Genomic DNA, 24061 nt, shown 5'->3' with positions numbered 1-24061 from the left:
GTCATTAGCGCTTGGTTTATCAGTTCCTTCCGGTCTGCCCCGACCCAGCCCTGCGCCCTGCCTGGCCGCGCCTCGGGCGCTCTGCTGCCTTTATTGTTGGTTTAAATAGGCAGTCGTGTGTGCCAGTGTGTGCCAAGTGAGTTTGTAGCCCAGCTGTCTCCCCCAAGACGGTTTCCCGCTGGCAGCAATGGAAACCCAAGCTACTCTGGTAATGAAGGGGATGATGCAAACTTAGAAACTGACCCGGCACCCGGGAATGTGCCCTCCCCCACCCGCCACCGCCGGGCGCGCGGCGTCCCTGTTGGGTATGAATGGCTGGAGCTCGATTGCATAATCTGCGCGGTATAAATAGCCAGCGGGCGGGCTGCTGATGCGCTCGGTTGTACCGTTATCGTGCAATGCTTCATCCCGGTGCCGTTCACTCCCAGGTCATTTTCCCTTTCGGCTGCAATGCCGGGATTTAAAATAGCTGAGATGAAAGGCCCCAGCCCCCGCCTCGCTCCTCCCCTGAGTTCATGTATTATGAATGAAACGCCAGCCCTGCCGTGTCCTGAGGTCTTCGCTTCAGGTAGGAGAGAGGCTCAATGTTGACGCAGCGGCCCCACCAAAAGTTGGGTGTGTGCGCGCGCGTTGGGGTGGGGACAGAAAGTAAGAAATAATTGACAGGGCTGGGAAGGAAACATTCTTTTTAAGAAAATGTAACCACTCGGAGGTTTGCCTCTGGAGTTTCAGTTTACAACTGTACAAGCCTCAGTCAATTTAAGAATGGATTATGCAAAAGGGTCTTTCCTCCGTGGCTGCTCTCCCTCCTGCCGCAGGCCACTGCTCCTGTAAAAAGTGCTGTTTCATCTGGAGGAGCTGCTTCCTACCCACCACCACTCCTGCCCACCCCTTGGAACTGCAAACCCCAGCCCCGTCCTCCGCTGATTTTAAGAGAACCCTGGGGCCCGTGAGATTCTCAAAAGCCAGTGAGAGTAACTGTACCATGCTAGTTCTAGAACTCTTTATCAGAAGCCTCAGTTACGTCAAAGCTTGAATTTAAAAACGTACTCTTTCTATTTCACACATGATCAATTTAAAAATTAAAGTATGCGGAGGGTTTTTCTCCTGCTAAACACGCAACTTCATTTCAGGTTGTCAAGTTTTTTTTAATTTACTTTTTTAATGGATTTCCATCCTGTGAAATGCAATGGTCAAGATCATTATTTTTTATATTGGGTACCCCAGTCCTCCAATTTCCATTTAAGGTGCTAGGTACTCTATAAGGCCAGGGAGATACCAAGGTGAAGGAAGTTTGAGGTTTCTGGCCTGTAGGGACTGTGTCAGGTGGGGTCACAAGCATGTGAAGAACACAAGAGGACAGTAGAGTAACTAAAGATTGGGGTAAACAAAAGAGACAGCAGAAATTGCAGGAAGACTGTACTGGAGATTGAACCCAGGGCACTGAACTACATGTCCAGCCCTTTTAATTTTTTTTTATTATTATTTATTTTTATTTTGAGGTAGGCCTGGAACTTGTTGCCTGGAACCTTCTGCCTCAGACTCCGGTAGCTGGGATTACAGGTGTGCAAGACCACACAAGGCCTGACCAAATCTTGAAGGATGGCATTATGGCTGGATTGCCCATGGATAACTGGAAGAGGGGTCTCCAGGACAAAAAGCCCAGTGAACACAAAGGCCCTGAGATGTGAGCTGGTATTAGGAACTAGAGGAAAGAGGTAACAGAAAGGGGAGAAGGCGAAGAGCTGGGTCTGGAAGGCCAGACAGCCCACACTAAAGGAGGTTAGGTTTTTTTTTGAAGTCGTGAACCTTTTGTAGTAGGTTCACAGCTGATCTTTATTCAGTCACAGATCATTGCTGTGGCCTCTATAGTTATGCAAATGTAGGGCAAGTGGGCATCCATTGTTCCGGGATTAGGGAATCAAATCAGATTCAAAAACTGACAGCTCATAAACCAGATAAGGCCCTAGACAAGTTTGGTTTTGCCTGCTTTTTTAAAAATAAAGCTGACAGTTTAAAACTAGAATATTTTATATAAAACTCAAGATTTGTGGTTCCTCCTGATGGGGGGAGAAATGAAAGATCCTGGCAACTGTGAGTGCCAAATTCCTGCTTGGTAGTAACCGATTGTTGCTAAGTAGCTGCTGCTCCAGCTTCAGGCTCCTAGAGGCATTTGAGTTTTTGACCCCTGGCATGAAAGACAGTTTTGTAACTGGATCAAGCCTCACTCTGAGACCCCAGGTAGGTAGAGCTTGTCACTGGGTTAAACAATTTGCATGAGGAGCCCTGGGCCTCTTGGGAGGAAAGACATCAATTTCAATCTCCTTCCTCAAAATACTGTATTAAGTGGCCAAACCAGGCAGGGTGCCTTAGAATGGGCCTAACCACAGCCCAGTGACAGGCAACAGTGAAGTTCCTAAATAACAACTAATGCGTATCCCAGCTCAGGCTGTTTCTAGGGAAACCCACCTAAAATAGTAGACTATCTGTCACATGGGGAGCTGGGCATTCAAGTGATCAGCTGGAAAAATCCCCAAACGGGATCAGGCTTGTATCCCAAATTTGTAGAACATTGCAAGTCACACAGCCAAACTTTTTATGTAGGAAATGCTAGACTCAGATGTTACACTTTTAATAAATTTATTACTTCAGGTATGGTTTTTTGGGAGCCAAGCGAAAGATTAGTTAGGAAGAAATTTTCTTCTTCCATGACAGGAATAACAGTATATGACAAAGCACAGTGGCAGTGGCCATGGAGAGAGATAACCAATTCCAAAGACACAAATGGGGTAGAAATGACTTGGCCTTTTGATCTATTAGATATTAGGACTAATGAAGAGGTCTGGGATAATTTCCAAGTTTCTGACTTAGAAAATTTGGTGCCTCCTGGTGCCTTTAACATGATTAGGGCAATTGGTGAGGAGGAGGGCTTGGGCACTCAAGATGGAGACACACAACAGGCAGTTGCTACTACTCAAATCTGAGATCCAGAAAATAGGTCAGGGATTGAGGGATACAGATGGGCCAAGACCAAAGAAAACAGAACTCAGATATGGAGATGGGGAGACCATCCCCTGGGGCTATGATTATAGCAGCTGGATTCAATTGGGTTGGAAGTTTAGGGATGATCTGGACTTTTAAAATGCAAAATATAAGCCAGATGCTGTGGCCCATGCTTATAATCCTAGCTATTCTAGACTGGAGCATATCAAATCTAAGGTTTGCCTCAGCAACTTGGTGAGACTCTATCTCAAAAAATAAGGATAGGTGTGGTAGTGCACACTGGTAATCCCAGTAATTCTGGAGGCTGAGGCAGGAGGATTGCAGGTTCAAAGCCAGCCTCAGCAACTTAATGAGGCCCTAAGCAACTTAGTCTCAAAATAGAAAAGGCTAGGGATGTGGCTCAGGGATTAAGCAACCATGAGTTCAATCTCTGGTACGAAATTAAGGGGAAAAAAAAAAAAAAGGACTGGGGAGGATGTAACTCAGCGGTAGAATACCCCTAGATTCAATCCTCAGTACCAAAAAAAGATGCAAAATCTAATACATCCATTTTCTTGGGGGCGGGGGGCAGGGTGGTGCGTGTACTAGGGATTGAACCCATCCCCAGCCCTTGTTTTTAGATTTTGTTTTGAGACAGGGTCTCGATAAGTCGTTTAGGGCCTTGATTTGAAGTTGCTGAGGCTGGCTTTGAACTCCTGCCACAGCCTCCCAGGCCACTGGGATTACAGGTGTGAGTCATCACTCCTGGCTACATTCATTTTTTTCTTTTTTTTTTCCTTGAGCTAGGTTGACTCAGGCTTCTGTCGCTTATAGACAAAAAAATTTTTACCTACCAAAATAGAAAAACATACCTTGAATAGCAAGAAAGATTGAGGAAACTAAAGAATCTAATAGAAAGGGAATTTTAGAATGTGGGTTTGCAATTTAACACAGGGCCATCTGGGGTCAGTGCCAGGGAGTTTCACAAAGATTCTGATTTAATAGAACAATTTTTTTCTTTGGAGTTAATCAACAATTTATGGGTTGCAATGGTTTATCATTTTAGTCAGAGTATCCTGCCATCTTCATTTTAAGTCACATCTCCAACTCTGTTACTTTTTTGTTTTTTTAGACATGGCCTCACTGTGTCACCCAGGCTGGCCTTGAACTTGTGATCCGATCCTTCCTGCCTCAGCCGCCTGAGTATTCCTTTCACTGTTTATATCATGTCTGGTTTTTACCTTTACTCTCTATCTCCTTTATTCCATAAAAGCAACAGCTGAGCTTAATAATATAAGAGAATCAGAGCTTTTAGGATTGGAAGAAGTGATAGACCATATGTTTGTGGCAACTGTGGGTGCAGTAAACCAAATATCTTTTTTTTTTTTTTTTTTTTGGTGGGGTGGTGATACTGGGAATTGAACCCTGACCTCATACAACTGAGCTATTTTCCCAGCCCAAACAAAATGTCTTTTTTGGAATGGATAAAGATTAAAAAAGGAAAATAAAATATGTTCCTTGTATCAGTTCAATTTTGCTATAGCAAACCATTTCAATAAATATTATGGCTTAAAATGACAAACATTTGCCAGGGGTATTGGCACTAGTCTATAATCCCAGCTACTCAGAGATTAAGACAGGAGAATCCCAAAAGGCCAGCTTGGGCAAGCAACCCTGTCTCAAAATAAATAAGAAGGACTAAGTGGAAGGGTGCTTGTCTAACAGGCATGAGGCCAGGGGTTCAATCCCCAGTACCAAAACAAAACAAAACAAAAAAAAAAAGAGGACAAATATTTTACTCTTTCTTATGAGTCTTTGGTGTGTCAGTTTGTTGTGATTTTGTGGCCTGGACAGGTTCAGCTGGGACCAAATGGGGATGGCCTCATTGGCAGATGTGATGATTGTCAAGCTGATTGATCTAGTATGGCTTGAGCTGGGCTAGTTCATCTCTGCTCCACATGATCTGTTGTTATCTTCTAGCAAGCCAACTCAAGTGGAATCACATGGTGGTATGGAAGGGTTATCAGGTTATCAAGAAGTCAAACCCCAATATGTATGCTTTTTTTTTTTTTAAGTCTCTGCTTGCATCTATTTGTTAATATCCCATTAGCCAAAGAAGTTATTATCCTTGGAGTGTCCAGTTTGGCTCCAGGTTCATTCTGTCCTCCAACAAAGAATTGAGCATGACACACACAAGTAACAGGCAAAGTACAGATTTATTGAAAGTGAGGATAGCATTCTGTTAGGTAGAGTGGAATGAGCCAAGCAAGAGAAAGGCTCAAGACCCTAGTGTCTGGAAATCAGTGTCTTATACACTAAGCTGTAAGGCATTCTCTTCCCTATACTGACCAAATTGAATACCTTACCCCGTGCTCCCATTGGTTACCTTATAATACCTGATTTGAATATGTCTAATCCTCACCCCCATCAGTTACTTTAGGAAACCTAGAACACTGCCCACTTTAGCCCCATCAGTCATTTTAAAATACCTAACCTGTGTTAGGAGTTTGTCATGGTGATAAGTCCTCAGTGGCCGGTGTTGTCACTGTAATGGGATTCATCCTAAACACGGACATGACTCCTCTCCTCCTCTTGTCCTCCAGCAGCACCTTTCTTATATCCTGACTCTGTCATCTTGACAATCCTGAACTCATACCTAAGAAAGTCACGTGGCCAACCCAGAATCAGAGTCAAGGAGTAAAAAATAGACTCCCCTCCTCCATGAAAAGCATGTAAAGTCATATTGCAAATGATATGCACACAAGATGAAAGGAATTTAGCCAGTGTGGTGATGCACACCTACAATATCAGCTACTTGGGGAGGCTGAGTCAAGAGGACCACAAGTTTGAGGCCAACCTGGGCAATTTAGTGAAACCATGTCTCAAAATAAAAAAATAGAAAGGGCAATGGATACAGCTTAGTGATAGAGCACTTGCCTAGCATATATGAGGCCCTGGGTTCAGTCCTCAGTACTACCAAAAAAAAAAAAAATGTATAACTGATTAGAACTAATAAGATTTTTTTTAATGCAATGATTAGGGGCTGGGGTTGTGGCTCAGTGGTAGAGTGCTCACCTAGAATGTGTTAGGCACTGGGTTCGATCCTCAGCACTGCATTAAAAAAAACAAAAAGATGAGAAGAATTTGTAGTCATTTTTATAATATACTTCAATCCCTAACCTAAATTTCACAATCTACAGGACATTTGTAAAATAGTGTACTAATGAAAACACATAAGGGCTGGGGATGTGGCTCAAGTGGTAGCATGCCTGGCATGCATGCGGCCCGGGTTCGATCCTCAGCACCACATACAAACAAAGATGTTTGTATGCCGAAAACTAAAAAAAAATAAATATTAAAATTAAAAAAAAGAAAACATAAATATACTACATATTTATGAAAACATTTACATTACAAAAGATGAATATATGATAAAAATATGATACCTATATATTTACATAGGCATACTATTTTTATATGAGTGGTCCTGATGCAGTGAACTTCTACCTTCATAATTACTGATTTATGGCCAACTAAACTGCTTAATGTTCAGATGTGTGCATGCTACAAAACGCTCGATTAGTTCAATGAATAAAGAAAGAGGCCTTATGAACTTGTAATGCTTGCACTTCTCTCAGCATGAAAATCCTGTCTCTGATATGCCTGACTTCTTGAAGTAGATATGTTCCCAAAGAGATCTGGGCAATTAAAATGTTTGTAAACCAAAGCACATTTTAAAAAACACTGGGGAAGTCTAATTATTTAAAGTTGCTCTAGATTGAATAATTTGGAAAGCAAATAATCATCCCTTAATTTGTTCATTATATCAACTTGGATTTTAGACAGTTTGACAATTAGTTAAAATAAGTCTCAGTACGCTTTTCTAATGGTAGCACAGTGGAGTTGGGAGTGGTAGTGGTAGAGGTGACGGTGCTGGAGATGGTGGAGGTGACAGTTTACTGATGCAAAACTTGAGTTTACCAATGGATGCAGATGGATGCAACGTTACTGAGGACCCTGGTCCTCCCACCAGATTCCAGGTTGTACAGAAAACTGGGTAAGTGCATTGGAGAAAGGAATAGAAAAACAATGAATCAGACTAGAAAAGCAGATAAAGTTTAACATGAGATGCCCTGTAGGTCACTTTCCATAGCATCAGAAGACAGAAACAAGTACCATTCCTTCTGTTCTCATTTGAGTATCACTTCCTGGAAAGCTGCTCTCACTTCCCCTTAGCTGGGCTAGGTGCTATACCCTCTCCTTCCTTTATCTGAGCCCTCTGCAGACCTTTTGGTAATTGCTTATCTGCTTATCTATATTTTCTTCCAACTGGTTTCTATCACTGAGGGCAGTACAGAGACCATATCCTCTCCTGCCTTCTTCAGTCCTGTCACTCTGGCACACAGTAAGCACTCTGTAATACTGAGTAAATGAATGGCAAACCACGTGCTCAAATTTTTTTCCTCTCTCTAAAAGTGCATTTTCCCAGGCACTGTGGCACATGCCTATAATCCCAATGTCTGCAGAGGCTGAGACAGGAAGAACCCCAATTTCTGGCCATCCTCAGCAACTTGGTGAGACCCTTTCTAAAAATAAAATAAAAAGGACTGGGGATGTAGCTCAGTGGTAGAGCACCCCTGAGTTTAATCCCTAGTACTGCTAAATAAAATAAACAAATGTGCATTTTGTTCCATGACATCAGAGAAATTGTCCTGAATGACTTGTCATTGACCCTGCCCAAGGTCTTTGGGCTTACTAGTGTCAGATAACAGGCTGGGCAGGTCCCATTACCACAGTAATGTAAAGTGGTAGAGAGTACTAAAGTTCAAGAGGATATTAAGGAACTACCTGTTTTAAAATGAGGAAATGGGCCTAGATAAGCAAAGTGACTCAATTCAGACCACACAGAGTAAGGGTCATATCCGGGAACCACCACTCAGGAGCTCCAAGTCCAGATTCTAGAACCAAGGTACCTTTGTTGCTGTAGTGCTGGCAACACCCTTGGCCTGCACTTGCAGTTATGCCAGTGGGAGGCAATGTTGCCGGCCAAGGTTGTAATTCATTCAGGAAGGAGAAATGAAGATGTGCTTTTAGCTTTCCAAAACTGATTCCAATATGCATACGGCTTGCACTCCTTGGCACAGGTTAATGTCTACTGGACACTGCTGATCTGGGGCAATCATGATAATGGTATCCCCTTCTCAGCAAATTCTTGGTTTAGGTGTAGATGGGTTTCTTTTCCTTTCTTTCTTTCTTTTTTTTAATCCCCAACAACCCCTAAAAAAAAGTATAGAGAAGAAAATAATATCCCAGTAATCCTACCACCCAGATATAACCCTGATAATATTTTATGTATGTACCTTTATAGATTTTTCTATTTAGATATGCATTTTTAATAAAATATAGCATATATTATGATATGGATCATATTAAACCTTTTTTTTTTTTTTGGTACCAGGGATTGAACTCAGGGGCACTTGACCACAGAGCCACATCCCCAACCCTTTTTTGTATTTTATGTAGATAGGATCTCACTAAGTTGTTTAGGGCCTTGCTAATTTGCTGTAGCTGGCTTTGAACTCATAATCCTCCTGCCTCAACCTCCTGATCTGCTGGAATTACAGACCTATGTCACCATGCAGAGCCCTAAGCATTCCCTTCTGAAGTCCCGTTAAAAAACTCAGTGGAGGGCTGGGGATATGGCTCAAGCCGTATCGTGCGGCCCAGGTTAGATCCTCAGCACCACATACAAACAAAGATGTTGTGTCCGCCGAAAACTAAAAAATAAATATTAAAAAATTTTCTCTCTCTCTCTCTCACACTCTCTCTTTAAAAAAACACAAACAAAAAAACCGTGGAGCTGGGCACTGTGGTGCACCCATGATCACAGCAACTTGGGGGGCTGAAGCTGGAGGATTGTAATTTCAAGGCCAGTCTCAGCAACTTAGTGAGGCCCTTAGCAATCTAGCAAGACCCCATCTCAAAATAAAAAACAAAGATGGCTAAGGATATAGGTCAGTGGTAAAACACCCTGGGTCCAACTCCCAGTAACCCCCCATCCCCCCAAAAAAAAATCCTCAGTGGAAGAGCTGGGGATATAGCAGAGTGGAAGAATGCTTGCCCAGCATTCAGGAAGCCCTGAGTTCAATCCCTAGTACCACAAAACAAAAAAGCAAACAACCTTGTGAAAATATGCATGAGTCCAAAATCTTAAATGTCTTTTACATGTTTTTGAGAAAGTATGAGTTGATACTATTTTTTGATTTAATGTCACATATGTATAAAGCTCTTGAAAAATGGAGAAATAGTTTTACGTAATTATTTTATTCTTGGTGCCCCCATGTAACCCATCTAAATTTCTACCTTAGCATCTATAATAAATATTGAACCTATTTGCTTAATTAGCTTTCTTCACCAATTAAATCATATTTCTAAAAGTAGTAGAGAAAAGAATGATCAAATTAAGGTCTATACCCACATATTTATCAGAATCTAGTACATACAGAGTGTTCAGAAAATGTTTACAGAATGAACAAAAAAAATATGCTTATACAGTTTTTTTGTTTGTTTGTGGTACTGGGGATTGAACACCAGGCCTTATGCATTCTAGGAAAGCCCTGTACCACTGAGCTAGCTATACCTACAGCATGCTTATATAGTCTTTAAAGTTTTTTTTTTTTTTTAATTTTTTTTAATATTTATTTTTTAGTTATCGGCGGATACAACATCTTCGTTTTCTTGTATGTGGTGCTGGAGGATCGAACCCGGGCCGCACGCATGCCAGGCGAGCACGCTACCACTTGAGCCACATCCCCAGCCCCTAAAGTTTTTTGGTACCAGGGATAAGGGACACTTAACCCATTTAACCACTGAGCTACATCCCCAGTCCTTTGTATAAGTTGCTTAGGGCCTTGCTAAGTTGCTGAGGCTGGCCTCCAAATTGCGATCTTCCTGCCTCAGCCTCACAAGTTGCTGGAATTTCAGACAGGCACCACTACTTCAGGCTTATTCCCAATAGGGAGATTTTCACTGTTGTCGCCATTGAAATTCTTATTTCACATTGATTAGAATCACACTATGGGGAATTTAAGAAGATCTACATAATAAGGAAAGCAAGGTTGAAAGAAGAGGACATTTAATTAAAAACAAAATTGAAAGCAGGATTCCAAAGAAAGTTTGAAATGCCAACCTACCCAAAGGCTGAGGACAAAGCTGGACCTTAGGGACATCTGCAACAAGGTACCTGAAAGCCCTCAGGACCCTGTGGCCCTCTTTTCTCCTACTCTGTGTCAACTTCCTTCTTCCTCACCATAGACTGGCCTCCTCCACACGGCAGGAAACATGGCTGCCGACAGCTTGGACCTCACAGCTTTCTGCCACAGGGAGAGTGGCTTTTGTTCCCAATTGCACTAAGAGTGTTTTGGTGGAGAACTTATCACTGAGTAGAGGGCAGTCGCACACACCCAGCAAATTGGAAGGCTGAGGCAGGAGGATCTGGAGTTCAAAGCCAGCCCCAGTAATTTATTGAGTCCCTAAAACAGTGAGACCCTGCTTCAAAATAAAAAAAAAGTAGGACTGGGGTTGTGGCTTGGTAGTAGAGCACTCACCTAGCAAGTATGGGGCCCTGGGTTCGATCCTCAGCACCACATAAAAATGAATAAATAAAGGTATTGTGTCCAATTACAACTAAAAAATAAATATTAAAAAAAATAAAAAAGTGAAAACCTGGGGGTGTAGCTCAGTGATTAAGAGCCCGTGGGTTCAATTCCCAGTACCAAAAAAAAAAAAAGGAATTTTACTGACATAGCTTGGGACTTGGGGGTCTGTGGTCAGGGAGATGGGGTCCCATGAGTAGCTGGATCTGAGTCAGATGCCAGGGGAAGATCACAAGTTCAAGGCCTGCCTGAGCAATTTATTGAGTGTCTGTCTCAAAATAAAATATCTAAATGTCTGGAGATGTAGCTCAGTGGTAGAGCACCCCTGAGTTCAATCTCTAGTACCAAAATAAAAAGTCACATTAGGATTAAGATCACACACACACAGAAAAAACTACTTTATCATCATCAACAATATCACCTGCTTTATCATCATCATAAATCTTAATGATGGGCTTGAAAGTTCTGCATCCCATTTTGCCGGCTAGTTCTTGACTTGAATTTTCACTTTGAAGTTTTACCCAACACCAAACAGCTCTAACATAAATGGAAAATTCGTTAGTTATCCCAGTATTTCAACAAACCTGATATTTGGGGTAAGCAGATTTTTAAAAATTCAGGTAGGAGGCCAAACGTGTTGTGTATGGTGATACTTGCCGTCACGTAGCTGTCCAGTCTCTAACTTTCCCAGGTCTCCTTTCTCATTTCAATTCCCAGCTAAACTCACCACAGTCCAGCTCCTGTCCTCACCACTTCCCACAGCTGCTCCGTGGTCATGTCATTTCATCTGATTGCCAAATCTGACAATCTTTCTTCAGTGCTCGATGTTTCACTTACATAGCTGACCACTTCCACCTTATTGAAACTCTTTCTTCTGTGTGACTTCCAGAGTGACTCCTGGCTTCTCTTTACCTCTCTGTTTATTCATTTATTCATTCAAAATGTTATTAAGACCCTGTGATAAGGCTGACATTAAAGGTTTGGGGTGAAATTAAAGCTGGCATCTGCTGAGTGCTTACCAGTCAATGTTTTTAGGCACTTTACATGTTTGCATGGATGAACCCACTTAATCTTACTAGGGCAGGGGGCACTCAACATTTTCTTAAAGGGCTGAATAGTAAATATTTTCAGTTCTGCAGGCCATATGGCCTATGTCTCAATCAGTCACCTTGACCTTGGTAGGACAAAAGCAGCCCTAGACAACAAGCAGATAAAGGGTGTGGCTAGGATCCAGTAACATTTTACTTACAAAATAAGTGGCTAATTTTGTCCCAGAACAAACTTAATGAAGACTTATACCCTGAAATCTAATCTGAGTTCTACCAGGGCAGGAATTTCAGTCTGTTTTAATATATTAAAATAAATACTCAGCAAATATTCAATGAATGAATGTTCTCCCAAGATAGGAATTTTTGGAATCCCTGTTTTACAAGAAAGGAAACCAAAGTACAGAGGTTAAGTCCTGTGCCCAAGGTTACCAATTGGTACGTGACAAATCTAGTATCTAAAATCACATGGTCTGGCATCAGAATATAGTATTCTTAATCACTATCCTCCACAGGGGTGAAACAAAGAAGGTCATCAGGTCTTCTTACAGAAGTTGGGAGAGGTTATTTTAACTGGATTTTTTTTTTCAGTAGTAGAGGGAGATTAAATCCAAGGCTTCCTTTAAGCAAGCTCTCTACCACTGAGCTACACCCCTAGGTCTTTTTATTTGGAGACAGGATCTCATTAAACTGATGAGGCTGGCCTCCAACAGGCCATCTTCCTATTTCAATCTCCTTTGTTGCTGTTATTACAGGCATGCAGCACCTCACCCAGCTTTCTCCCTTTTTCTTTTTCTTCTTCTTTTTTTTTTGGTACAGGGGTGGGGGAATTGAACCCAGAGGTGTTTAACCACTGAACCATATCCCCAGTCCTTTTTTATTTTTTATTTTGAGACAGTCTTGCTAAATTGCTCAATGAAATACAAAATAAGGCTGAGGATATGGCTCAGTGGTCAAGTGCCCCTGAATTCAATCCCTGGTGCCAAAAAAAAAAAAATAAGTGTGTGTGTGTGTGTGTGTGATGCGCACGCACACATGGGGGATGCTGAGATGTGGTTCAGTGGTAAGTGCCCATGATTCANCCCCCCCAAAAAAAAAAAAAAAAAAAAAAAAAAAGGAATGAAGAATTCACTAGGAAAAAAAGAAAAAAAGAGGTAAGGGAGAAATTTCAGAACCTGAAATAGCAGATATGAAAAACAGACACCTGACACAAAATGGCATTATGAGCATGCTGACAGCAAAGCAAGAAAGTTCCTTAGTTGGTGCCTTCCCTTGTCAATACTTCACATGCCTTGACACAGGGTTGGAATTGGATAGTGGTAGAGATGAGGCTAAAGAATGCCTGAGGCTTTGTGTGACATGTGAACAAATTTGGATTTTCACTTGGTGGCAGATGGGCTACTGAAGCATTTTGAGCATGGGAAAGAATGACCATATTTGCATTTTAGGTCAATTTTTAAAATTACATTTTTTATTTTAAAATTAGACGTCGCATGCATATTGTACAACAGTCAAAAGCCGAAAAGGTCTTCCTCTAGCCTGCTTTCAGCCACCCATTTCCCTGTCCCAGAGACACCCACTGTCTCCAGGTAGAGAGATGACCTTCACCATGGTGGGAAGAATGGATTAGGTCCTGGGAGCTGGAGGTCAATTCTGGCCACACCCATCTCTTGACATGAAGTCAAAAGTCCTGTCCTGCAGCCCTCTTCATTCACTGACGTCACTTCCAGTAATCCTGTCCTCCCTGGACTTCAGGCCTCGAGGTAGTATGTCAGTGTCTAGCCCCAGGGGGTTTCCCTGTACTAAGCCTTCTCAGGGTAACAAAAAATGGTTCTTCAGGGGGAAAACAATGTTAGGTCTTAAAATGTTCTGTGGCTTCCCAAAACTCAACCCTACTCAACAAAATCTTGTGAGGGAAAATTGAATATAAATTAAAATTTTCTCCTTAGTGTGAATGACAATTTTTAAAAAGAGGCTAAGAAACACTTTACAAATTGTCTCTACCAAATGTTCTTCACATGAGCCAGGTAGAGTGTGCCCTGATACCTAAAGGATGCAGAAGGTATCGGAATCCAGAGCCTCGGAGGAAAGCTAGTTATCCCAGTGGTCATGGGGGAGGCCGGGTAGCATCAGGGGAATAAGCAGGAACTGCTGGGATTGGAATCCTGGGTCTGCCATTTACTAGCACCTGACCTTAACCTCTCTGTGTGTCTCTGCAAAACAGGGATAATAATGGTCCTTTCTCCTGGTGGTGGTTAGGATATTGCTCAATGGGTGTTAGCCACTGTTCAAAGAGTCAGATAAGAACTTCAGAGGAGGGAGGGCATTTCGCAGGAGGGTGGAAGAGTAAAGGTGTAGAAGTCAGGCCAATGAACGTGGAGAATGCCAATAGCACTTCCCATGCCCGTGGGTTGTGGGACCTGGGAAAATGAATAGCATCCTTTCTAGAAGCCCCTGGAGGAAGAAGGTTCCTTAGGGAATACATTAGATAAGGAAGGAGTTTGTAAGTTGGGAGTGGAAAGTTAGGTAAGAAAGGAGTTTGTAAGTTAGGAGTGGAAAGGAATTGAATTGAATAAAGGAAGGTTCCTGAGTACAGAACAAAAGACCTAGGAAGGAAGAGGGCAGAAGATGGAGAGGAAGCCCAGCTAGGATTGTAGATTGGAGATTAGGGTAAGGTAGCAGAGAGGCAGGTCCATTACCTATGACAACTCAAACAGAGCAGAGTGGGAACTGGTAACTATGGACATATTGCCTGTTTTTTTTGTATAGACAATTGCTTATTTTTGTATAGCCCACCAACTAAGAATGGTTTTAAGAAAATGAAAATAAGAGCTGGGCGCAGTGGCACACACCTGCGCAAGAGGATAACAAGTTCAGAGCCAGCCTCAATAAGGCGGTAAGCAACTCAGCGAGACCCTGTCTCTAAATAAAATATAAAAATATGTGACTCATGGGGCTGGGGATGTGGCTCAAGTGGTAGGGCGCTCGCCTGGAATGCGTGCGGCCCGGGTTCGATCCTCAGCACCACATACAAACAAAGATGTTGTGTCCGCCAAAAACTAAAAAATAAATATTAAAAAATTCTCTCTCTCTCTCTTAAAAAAATAAAATATGTGACTCAGGGGTTGAACACCCTGGATTCTATCTCTGGTACAAAAAAAAATATTTCATGATACATAGGAAAATGATATGAAATTCAATGTCAGTGTCCATTTTTACTGGGTCACAGCCATATCCATTGATTAACATTTGTCTACTGCCACTTTCACCTTGTACCCACAGAGTCGAGTCTTGTCAGCAGAGACTGTCTGGCCCAAAAAACCAAATATCTTGCTATCCGATTCTTTACAGAGAAACTTGGCTGGCCCCTGCCTTAGCACATCATTCATAGTCTACAATATGAGTGGGGGTGACCTTGGGGTTGTGTGACACAGAGACCTGGCCCTCAGAGCTTTCACTTTGGATGTGATACAGAATTACAGCTAGTAGAGGAAAGGATAGAATTCAATGGCCTTGGGACTCTTTTTGGAATGTGGGCACAAAGTTGTTTTGTTAGAACAAAGCAAGGCTGTCAGTCTGGATTCAGGCCACCACCTCTGGGCTGGTGAGAAACTAGGCAGTAGACGCTGCTGATGGCCTACACAATCTTCATTTCTCCTTTTGTTCTTTACTAACAGAGCCTGGTTTTATTAATGTAACAATATACCCCTTTAAAAATAATCATTTCAGGGCTGGGGTTGTGGCTCAGCAGTAGAGGATTGGCCTAGCATGTTCGAGGCCCTGGGTTCGATCCTCAGCACCACATAAAAATAAATAAATAAAATAAAGGTATTATGTCCAACTACAACTAAAAAATGAATATTAAAAAAAATCATTTCAAAAGACAAAAAGTAAGGCCAGGCTTGGTGGCACATGACTGTAATCCCAGCAGCTTGGGGAGACTGAGGTAGGAGGATTGTGAGTTCAAAGCCAGTCTCAGCAATTTAGCGAGACCCTAAGCAACTCTGGAAGATGCTGTCTCTAAATAAAATATTAAAAAGTACTGAGGAGGGGCTGGGGTTGTGGTTCAGTGGCAGAGCTGCTTATCTAGTATATATGAGCCACTGGGTTTGATTCTCAGTACCACACATAAAAAAATAAAGGTCCATCAACAGCTAAAATATAAATAAATAAATAAATAAAATTTTAAAAGTGCTGAGGATTTGGCTCAGTGTTTAAGGACCCCTAGGTTCAATCCCCAGTACCAATAAAAAAAAGAAAGCCAGGCACAGCAGTGCATACCTGTAATCCTAGCTGCTCAGGAGGCTGAGGCAGGAGGATTGGGAGTTCAAAGCCAGCCTCAGCAAAAGCAAGGTACTAAGCAACTCAGTGAAACCCTGACTCTAAATAAAATACAAAATAGGGCTTAGTGAAGCCCTGTCTCAAAAAAAAAAAAAAAAAGTTAAAAAGGACTAGGGATGTTATCTAATAGTAAAGCACTCTTTTTTTTTTTAAGAGAGAATTTTAATATTTATTTATTTATTTTTTTAGTTTTCAGGGGACACAACATCTTTGTTTGTATGTGGTGCTGAAGATCGAACCTGGGCCGCATGCATGCCAGGCAAGTGCGCTACCGCTTGAGCCACATCCCCAGCCCCAGTAAAGCACCCTTGAACCCCAGTAACTAAAATATAAATTCAATAAATAAATAAATAAATAAAGTAATATATGATCCTGGATTTGTTCCTGGAACAGAAAAAAATTCTTTCTTTGCTATAAAGAACATTAGTGGGATAATTAGCAAAAGCTGTACATGAAATAATAGCACTGAATCAATGTTAATATTCTGATTTTGATCATTGTTCTGTGGTTATGTAAGAGGAAGTTCTTATTTTTAGGAAGTACACATTGAACTATTTAGAAGTAAATGGACATCATGTGTGCATGAGAAAGCTAGAGAAAATGATAAAGTCACCATGGTGAATGTTAATTGGAAAGACTTTTTTGTTGGGTACTGGGGATTGAATCCGGGGTTGGTTTGTCACTGAGCTACATTCCATGACCTTTTTATTTATTAATTTTGACACATGGTGTTGCCAGGTTGCTGAGGGTCTTACTAAGTTGCTGAGGCTGGCCTTGAACTTGAGTTCCTCTTGATTCTGCCTCACAAGTCACTGGAATTACAGATAGGCTCCACTGTGCCCAGAAGTAATCAGAAAGTTTTTAATTTTATTTTTTAATATTTTTTAGTTGTTGATAGACTTTTATTCATTTGTATGCAGTGCTTAGAATCAAACCCAGTGCCTCACATATGCTAGGCAAAGTGCTCTACTGCTGAGTCCCAGCCCCAGCCCCTGTAATCAGAAAGTTTGAGTGAAGGGAAGACAGAAATTCTTTGTACTACTTTTTCAGATTTTTTTTTTTTAGTTTAAAATTATTTCAAAACGATGAGTTAAAAAAGAAAAATTCATTTTTGCCTTGTAAACATTCAGTAAGACATCCATATACTGAATTCTGGCCAGTGAGTTGTAGTTTTTAATCTGATGGATGGAACTTCTCAGAAGACTATTGTTTTTTTTTTTTTTTTTCCTGTTAAAAAGGGAGGACAAAGGCTGGGGTTGAGGCTCAGTGGTAGTGTACCTTCCTGGCATATGTGAGGCACTGGGTTCGATTCTCAGCACCACATATAAATAAAAAAAATAAAGGCCTATCGACAACAAAAAGAAAAAAAAATTAAAAGGGGGGTGGACAAAAGCAGCAGGAAGTAGCATGAGTCTTGATGGCTTCATTGAGCATCAGCCCCAGACTTCCTTCCTTTGGATAAGAAATTAGTTAACGCCCCATAGTCAGGTTGTTATGTACAACCGATGCAACTCCAACTAGGCTAAAGCATCCATGGCTCCCAATAGTGTTTATAAAGTATACGGTTTGCTCCCTCAGTTTTCTTTATGAGCAGCTGCTTCCACCTGCCCTTACATCTTGATGTTCCCCTAGTTCATTGTCAGTCTCCTCCTCTTGTATGGTCACCTTGGATTCCATTGCCCATTCCCACTTAAATTAATGGCTCTCAATTACTATCTTCAGCCTGAACTTTTCTCCTGAATTACAAACATATATCCTGCTTCCCTACTAGATATCTGTGCCTGTGGAGTGCAGTCAACACCAACAGTTACAAAGCTTGACTGTCTTTTCAGCTACACACACACACACACACACACACACACACACAGTTCTCCCAACCATTATCCAGCCACTTTCCCAAGCCAGAAGCTCAGGAGTCATCATCCTCTCCTCTTCCTATTTTCTCACCCTCTACGTGCACTTAGTCATCCAGATCTTGATGACTCTGTCTCCTAAGTAGTTGAATCCCTCTCCTCCTCTTCATTCCCATTACCCAGGTCAGTGCTTCATCATCTGTCACTGGTATTTCTTTACATTAACCTCCTAAACAATCCCTCTGTCTCCTCTTCCTCTAACGCATACTCATTACTTTTCTAAAATATAAATATCACCATATTCTCTTACCCAACAATTTCTTAGCACTTAACTTTTTTTTTTGGTATCAGGGATTGAATCCAGGGATGCTTAACCACTAAGCCACATGCCCAGCCCCCTCCCAACCCCCTTTGGTTTTTTTTTTTGTTTGTTTGTTTGTTTGGTTTTTTTTTAGAAAAAGGAAAAAAAAAAGAAGCTTATTGCTTTGCTATCAAAGGAGAAACACAAGGGACTCCTGTCCCAAAGGCTGTGATCCTGCCCATCTGCAGGAACAAGGGGCTTTTATAGAAGTGATCCAGAAAAAAAGAGATTAGGGAGGAGAGATCAGGAAGGAAAAGATCAGGGAGAAGAAGATCAAGGTGGAGAAATTTAGGGAAAAGAAGATTGGGAAAAAGGAAAAAAAATTAAGTTTCAAAGCCACAAGTTGTATAGTCAAAGTATCAAATGAACACATTACCTTTCCCCACTGTCAATTTCTATATTCTTTTTTTTTTTTTAGTTGTAGATGGTCACACTATCTTTATTTCTATTTATTTACTTTTATTTGGTGCTGAGGGTCAAACCCAGGGCCTCACGCATGTGAGGCAAATGTTCTACCACTGAGCTACAACCCCAGCCCACAATTTCTGTATTCCGTTTCTATGGAAAGTGGGCAACAACATCTCCAGGCTACTTACTGCTGAAAGGGGGCAAAGTTGGGAGAAGTAACCCAAAGTCCTTGTTCTCTATCAGGAGGGGTGAGGATAGTTAAGAGCATTCGGCATCAGAGCAGCCCAGAGGTCCACAGTGGCAGATGGCAGGTGACTGGACAAGGCCTGCGTAGGGCAGGGATCATGTGAATGGCCAAAGTTGTCACAACTTTCCTTAGTTCAGTTTCCTTTTTCTCAAAGTAGACCAACTGATGGAGCAACTTTTGCAGTTCAGGGAGAGAAGGTGGGAGTTCTGTGAAGCAAAAAAAAAAAAAGAACTTCTGGGATGGCCCCTCAGTTCCTCCCTTTACTCACAGAAACAGCTCCTCCGGTTGGATCTGAGGCAAACTCACACTGTCTCCTAATTTCTCCAGAGGTCAGCTCTCAACATGAATCCTCAGCATGGAAGTGGAGTTACTCAGAGAGCAAACCTGCCCAAGAAAGCTGGAGGGGGACTGCTTTCAGGTCTCATCTGGGATGCCAGATATGTTGCCAAAAGCTCCGTCCTTGGGCTGGGGATGTGGCTCAAGCGGTAGCGCGCTCACCTGGCATGCGTGCGGCCCAGGTTCGATCCTCAGCATCACATACAAACAAAGATGTTGTGTCCGCCTATAACTAAAAAAAATAAAAATATTAAAATTTTCTCTCTCTCTCTCTAAAAAAAAAAAAAAAAGCTCCGTCCTTGTCCCCGATGCCAATCCATTAATGAGGATATGGCTTTGAGAAAAAGGAAAAAGAAGGTTTATTGCTTTGCTAGCAAAGGAGAAACACAGGGGACTCCTGTCCCAAAAGGAGGAGAAGTTCAGGAAAAAGAAGACTGGGAAAAAGAAAAAAAAATGTAAGTTTCAAAGCCACAAGGGAGATATTCAAAGCACCAAGTGAACCCCTGTTATATCTCCCCACTATCAATTTCTACATTTTATTTTTTATTTTGAGACAGGGTCTCACTAAGTTGCTTAGGGCCTTAATAAATTGCTGAGGCTGGCTTTGAACTTGTGACTATCTTGCCTCAGCCTCTTGAGAGGTCACTTCAACTTCTATGATAATAATTTTTGTTTTCTTCTTCATAGTTCCTGCTCTACTATATTATGCTCACAGAATCTTTTCTTGTCTTTTTTAAAAAGACTACTTCATATTCCTTTCTTTTTACACTTTATTTATTTATTTATTTATTTATTTATTTATTTATGTCTATGTGGTGCTGAGGATCAAACCCAGTGCCTCACATATGCTAGGCAAGCGCTCTATCACTGAGCTACAACCCCATCCCCTCTTTTCTTGTCTTGACTGCCCATAAGTGTTTTGTCTCAATGAGAGAAGGACTCTCGATACTGTGACTGTTTTATTATATTCTCAGGGGCAACAACTCCTATAAACCAGTGGTCTTCCTTTGGTTCTAATCTTCTCTTACAAGAAGTTGCACCTTACTTTACTGACAATTAACCCTCAGCATTCTTTCACTTGTTACAAAAATAGGTTTTGTTCATTGATCTAAATGAGGCATTGGGGCCATTGTGCGTGATGGTGAAGGCTGGGCACTGCTTGAGCACAACACATACCATTCACACAGACTACCTTTTAGTCTGTCTGTGGGCGGGGGTAAGCTCCAGGGATCTTCATAATGCAACTCAGCTATGCACTATGGGTCTCTTGTTTTGGCTGCTTTTTTTTTTTTTTTCTGTCTTTATTTCTGTGATGCTGGGAGTTGAGCCCAGGGTCTTGCACATGCTAGGCAAGCACTCTGCTAAAAGCTACATCCTCTTGGATGCTTTTAAGTTAAGCATACCTGGGCTCTTACGACTAATTCTTCCATATCCTGATGTCAGCTGCTAGAGTAGGTAATTGAAAGCCCTCAGCAAAGAGGGGAAGCAAGGTGACACAGCTTTTTCAGGCACAAACCATTATTGGCATTTACCTTCCCACCCCACCCCCAGCAGTACTGAGGATTAAACACAGGTGTGTTCTACCAGTGAGTTACATCCCCATCTTTTTCCATTTTTTTTTCATACTGGAAATTGAACTCAGGTGCACTCAACCACTAAGCCACACCCCCCAGCCTTTTTTTGTATTTTATTTAGAGACAGGTTCTCACTGAGTTGCTTAGCATCTCACTTTTGCCGAGGCTGGCTTTGAACTCTTGATCCTCCTGCTTCAGCCTCCCAAGCTGCTAGGATTATAGGCATGTACCACCACACCTGGATTCCTTTTTCCTTTTTTATTTTATCTTGAGATGGGGTCTCACTGAATTGCTGAGGCTTTCCTTGAACTTGAAGTCCTCCTGCTCAGCCTCCTGAGTAGCTGGGCTTACAGGTATGCACTGCTAGGCAAGTTAGCATTTTCCTTTAATAACCTTCTCTCTCCTGTTACTAGCATTGTACCCTTAAAAAACAAACAAAACAAACAAACAAACAACAAAAAAAAAAAACCCAGATCAAATGAAATCTACTAAGATCTTCCTCCACCCAGAGTTAGACATTCCTTTGAGAAGCTCCCATGATTTTATCATGCTGAATGCAATTGTGTATTTGTATGTCCATTTCCCTGCATTTGGTCTCCAGCATCTGAATGCAAATCTTACCCTTTTTTATATGTCCCTCCACCCAGCATCTAGTAGAGTCTGATGTGGAGGATAACCCATAAGTGTCTGTTTCATAAATTAAATGAATGGATGTTTCTTCTTGGTTCCAAGTAGAACATGGTAGAAAGAGCCTGACCTGGGTACCATTCCCAATTAGTTCCTTTGCTAACCTGTTCTGGGACCACAGTCTCTCATCAGCTTCTTCACCTCATCAATGAAGTGGAGAAAATACCACCCATCTTAGAAGAATTGTTTTGGAGATTAAAGGAGTTAATGGTCATTTATTCCTTCAATTTTATGCCTATATTAAATGCCTCCTATAAGCTTGGCACTGTTAGGTACCAAGGATACAATATCTTTCCCTCATAACATTTCAATCTAGAGAAAAGTCAATTAACATTTACAATAAAATATGGTGAAAATTACAATAGGTGAAGAACAGGTACTATGGGAACATAGAAGATAGAACATGACCTAGCCTGGGGTTGGGAAAGACCTCCCCAAATGTTGTGGGATATTTTATAACTAAAACACTATAAAGATGTTTTAGTCAGTTTTTATGGCTCCTATCACCAAAATGCTGACAAGAACAATTTTAGAGGAGGGAAAGTTTATTTGGAGCTCAGGGTTTCAGAGGTCTCAGTTCACAGATGGTTGAATTTGTTGCTCTAGGCCCAAGGCGAGGCAGAACATCATGGCAGAAGTGTGTGGCAGAGGAAAGCAGCTCAGGGCATGGAAACCAGGAAGCAGAGAGAGCTGTGTTCACCAGGGACAAAATATAAACCCCAAAGGACACCCCCAGTAACCTATCTCCTTCAGCCACACCCTACCTGCCTACAGTCACCATTCAGTTAATCTGTATCAGTGAGTTAATCCACTGATTAGGTTAAGCTCTTATAACCCAATCATTTCACCTCTGAAAATCCTTACATTGTCTAACACATGAGCTTTGGGGGCACACCTCATATCTAAACCACGACAAAGTGTTATCTGTACTCACATCAGATGGTTTGTTATTAGAACAGAGGAGCCTGCCCTTGAGTTCACAGGAGGAAGACATCACACTAAGGGAGTAAAACTTCCTGGAAACATGGAATGTTGAGCTCAACACCACTTCCTTTGATTGACTGACCAATCTTCCTCTGTCCCTGCCTGTGAATGAATGGTGTTTTCAAGATCAGAGATTGATCTGCTTCCTCTGTCCCTTCTGCAGGTCACCTTGTTGCTCCAAGAAACCAGCCCTCCAGTTAAAGAAGAACAAAGGCCACAGAGATAAGGAATGCTGAAGGGAAATCTTGAGAGGCCAGTTATATTTCTAAACAAGGCGGCAATGGAATGCTATTCACTTCCACCAGAATCCAGATAGTCTCACCACCTGCTTTGTAACCCCCTTTCATTAGTCAATGGATGACTTGCAAAAGCCCCCCCAAACTATTTCTACCCTTACCTCCTATGTCTCTACCACATGCCAGCTCTTAAAATTCTTTGTCCTTGCCAGGGCCCAGTGGCACATGCCTGTAATCCCAGCAGCTGGGGAGGCTGAGGCAGGAGGATGGCGAGTTCAAAGCCAGCCTGAGCAACAACGGTGAGGTGCTAAGCAACTCAGTGAGATCCTGTCTCTATAAAATACAAGATAGGGCTGGGGATGTGGCTCAGTGTTCGAGTGCCCCTGAGTTCAATCCCTGGTACAAAAAAAAAAATTACTTGTCCTTGTCCTGGTTTTCAAGGTAAGGAGCCTTGGATGAGAGTTTTTAAGGAAACTTTTGCATTCCTTGAAAGATGAGGAAATGTGGGAAGATGCTGTCCACCTACTGCACAGCATCAACCTGTGTTAGATAAATAAGACCTAAGAAGTCTTCCCCTGTTGTTCCCTATTAAAGAATTTTCAGACTAGCCCCCGTGCCTCCACCAGCTTCTAGCCTCTCCTCCTCTGCATTTCCCAGACCTTCCCTGGGCTGCCTTGAGGCTGCTAACACCCTATCTCTGCAGCCTCATCTCCTTCCTGGTCTTTCTGAATCACACTCCACAGTCTTTCCCAGCAGTGCACAAATACCCTCTTGTCTGTCAAAGGCATTTTTCAAATTGTCATCTCATGCTGCAGCCTGGAGGAAGGGCAGGGGTGTTGGAGCCCCATTCCCTGAGCTCCTGAGCATGGCGAGACTCTTTGGGTTTGTGGTGAGTTAACCTGACTCAGGCTTTAGGCAGGACTGTGGCTACAAGGGTGATCTGTTTCAGATCTTAGCATTTTTCAAATGCCAGCAAGGTAAGGGCTAGAGACAGCATCTCTTCCAACAATAGTCATCTAATCTTCACCTGGGTCCAGTAGTTCTCAACACACACTCCCACCCCACCCACCTGTGTCTCCACACACATTCCAGCTCTTGGAATTCTTTGTACTCCACCCACCTCCACCGCCAACCCCACCCCTGCTTTGTTTAGGATTGAACCCAGGGCCTCACACATGCTAAGCATATGCTGTACCATTGAGCTGCACCCCTAGTCCCTCCTGGTTTCTTTTTGTTTCTTTCTTAATCTTTCAAGGTGTCTGTCTTCTGTCTCCATTGTGTGTATGTTTCCATCCATCCTTACACTATATATATATATATATATATATATATATATATATATATATATACC

General features: G+C 42.0%; 1 long non-coding RNA gene across 1 annotated transcript; it reads left to right on the top strand.

The window, feature by feature from the left end:
• Nucleotides 1-6: 6 nt before the first annotated feature.
• On the top strand, nucleotides 7-24007 carry LOC125617157. The gene is made up of 3 exons (XR_007348040.1): nucleotides 7-568; nucleotides 819-1718; nucleotides 22638-24007. It is a non-coding gene; the product is annotated as an uncharacterized LOC125617157 (long non-coding RNA).
• Nucleotides 24008-24061: the final 54 nt, after the last annotated feature.

Source organism: Marmota marmota, unplaced genomic scaffold (assembly GCF_001458135.2).
Source record: "Marmota marmota marmota unplaced genomic scaffold, marMar, whole genome shotgun sequence".
Taxonomy (NCBI): Eukaryota; Metazoa; Chordata; class Mammalia; order Rodentia; family Sciuridae; genus Marmota; species Marmota marmota.
Note: the sequence above shows the minus strand (reverse complement) of the source record. Positions and strands in the feature narration are given on the sequence as shown.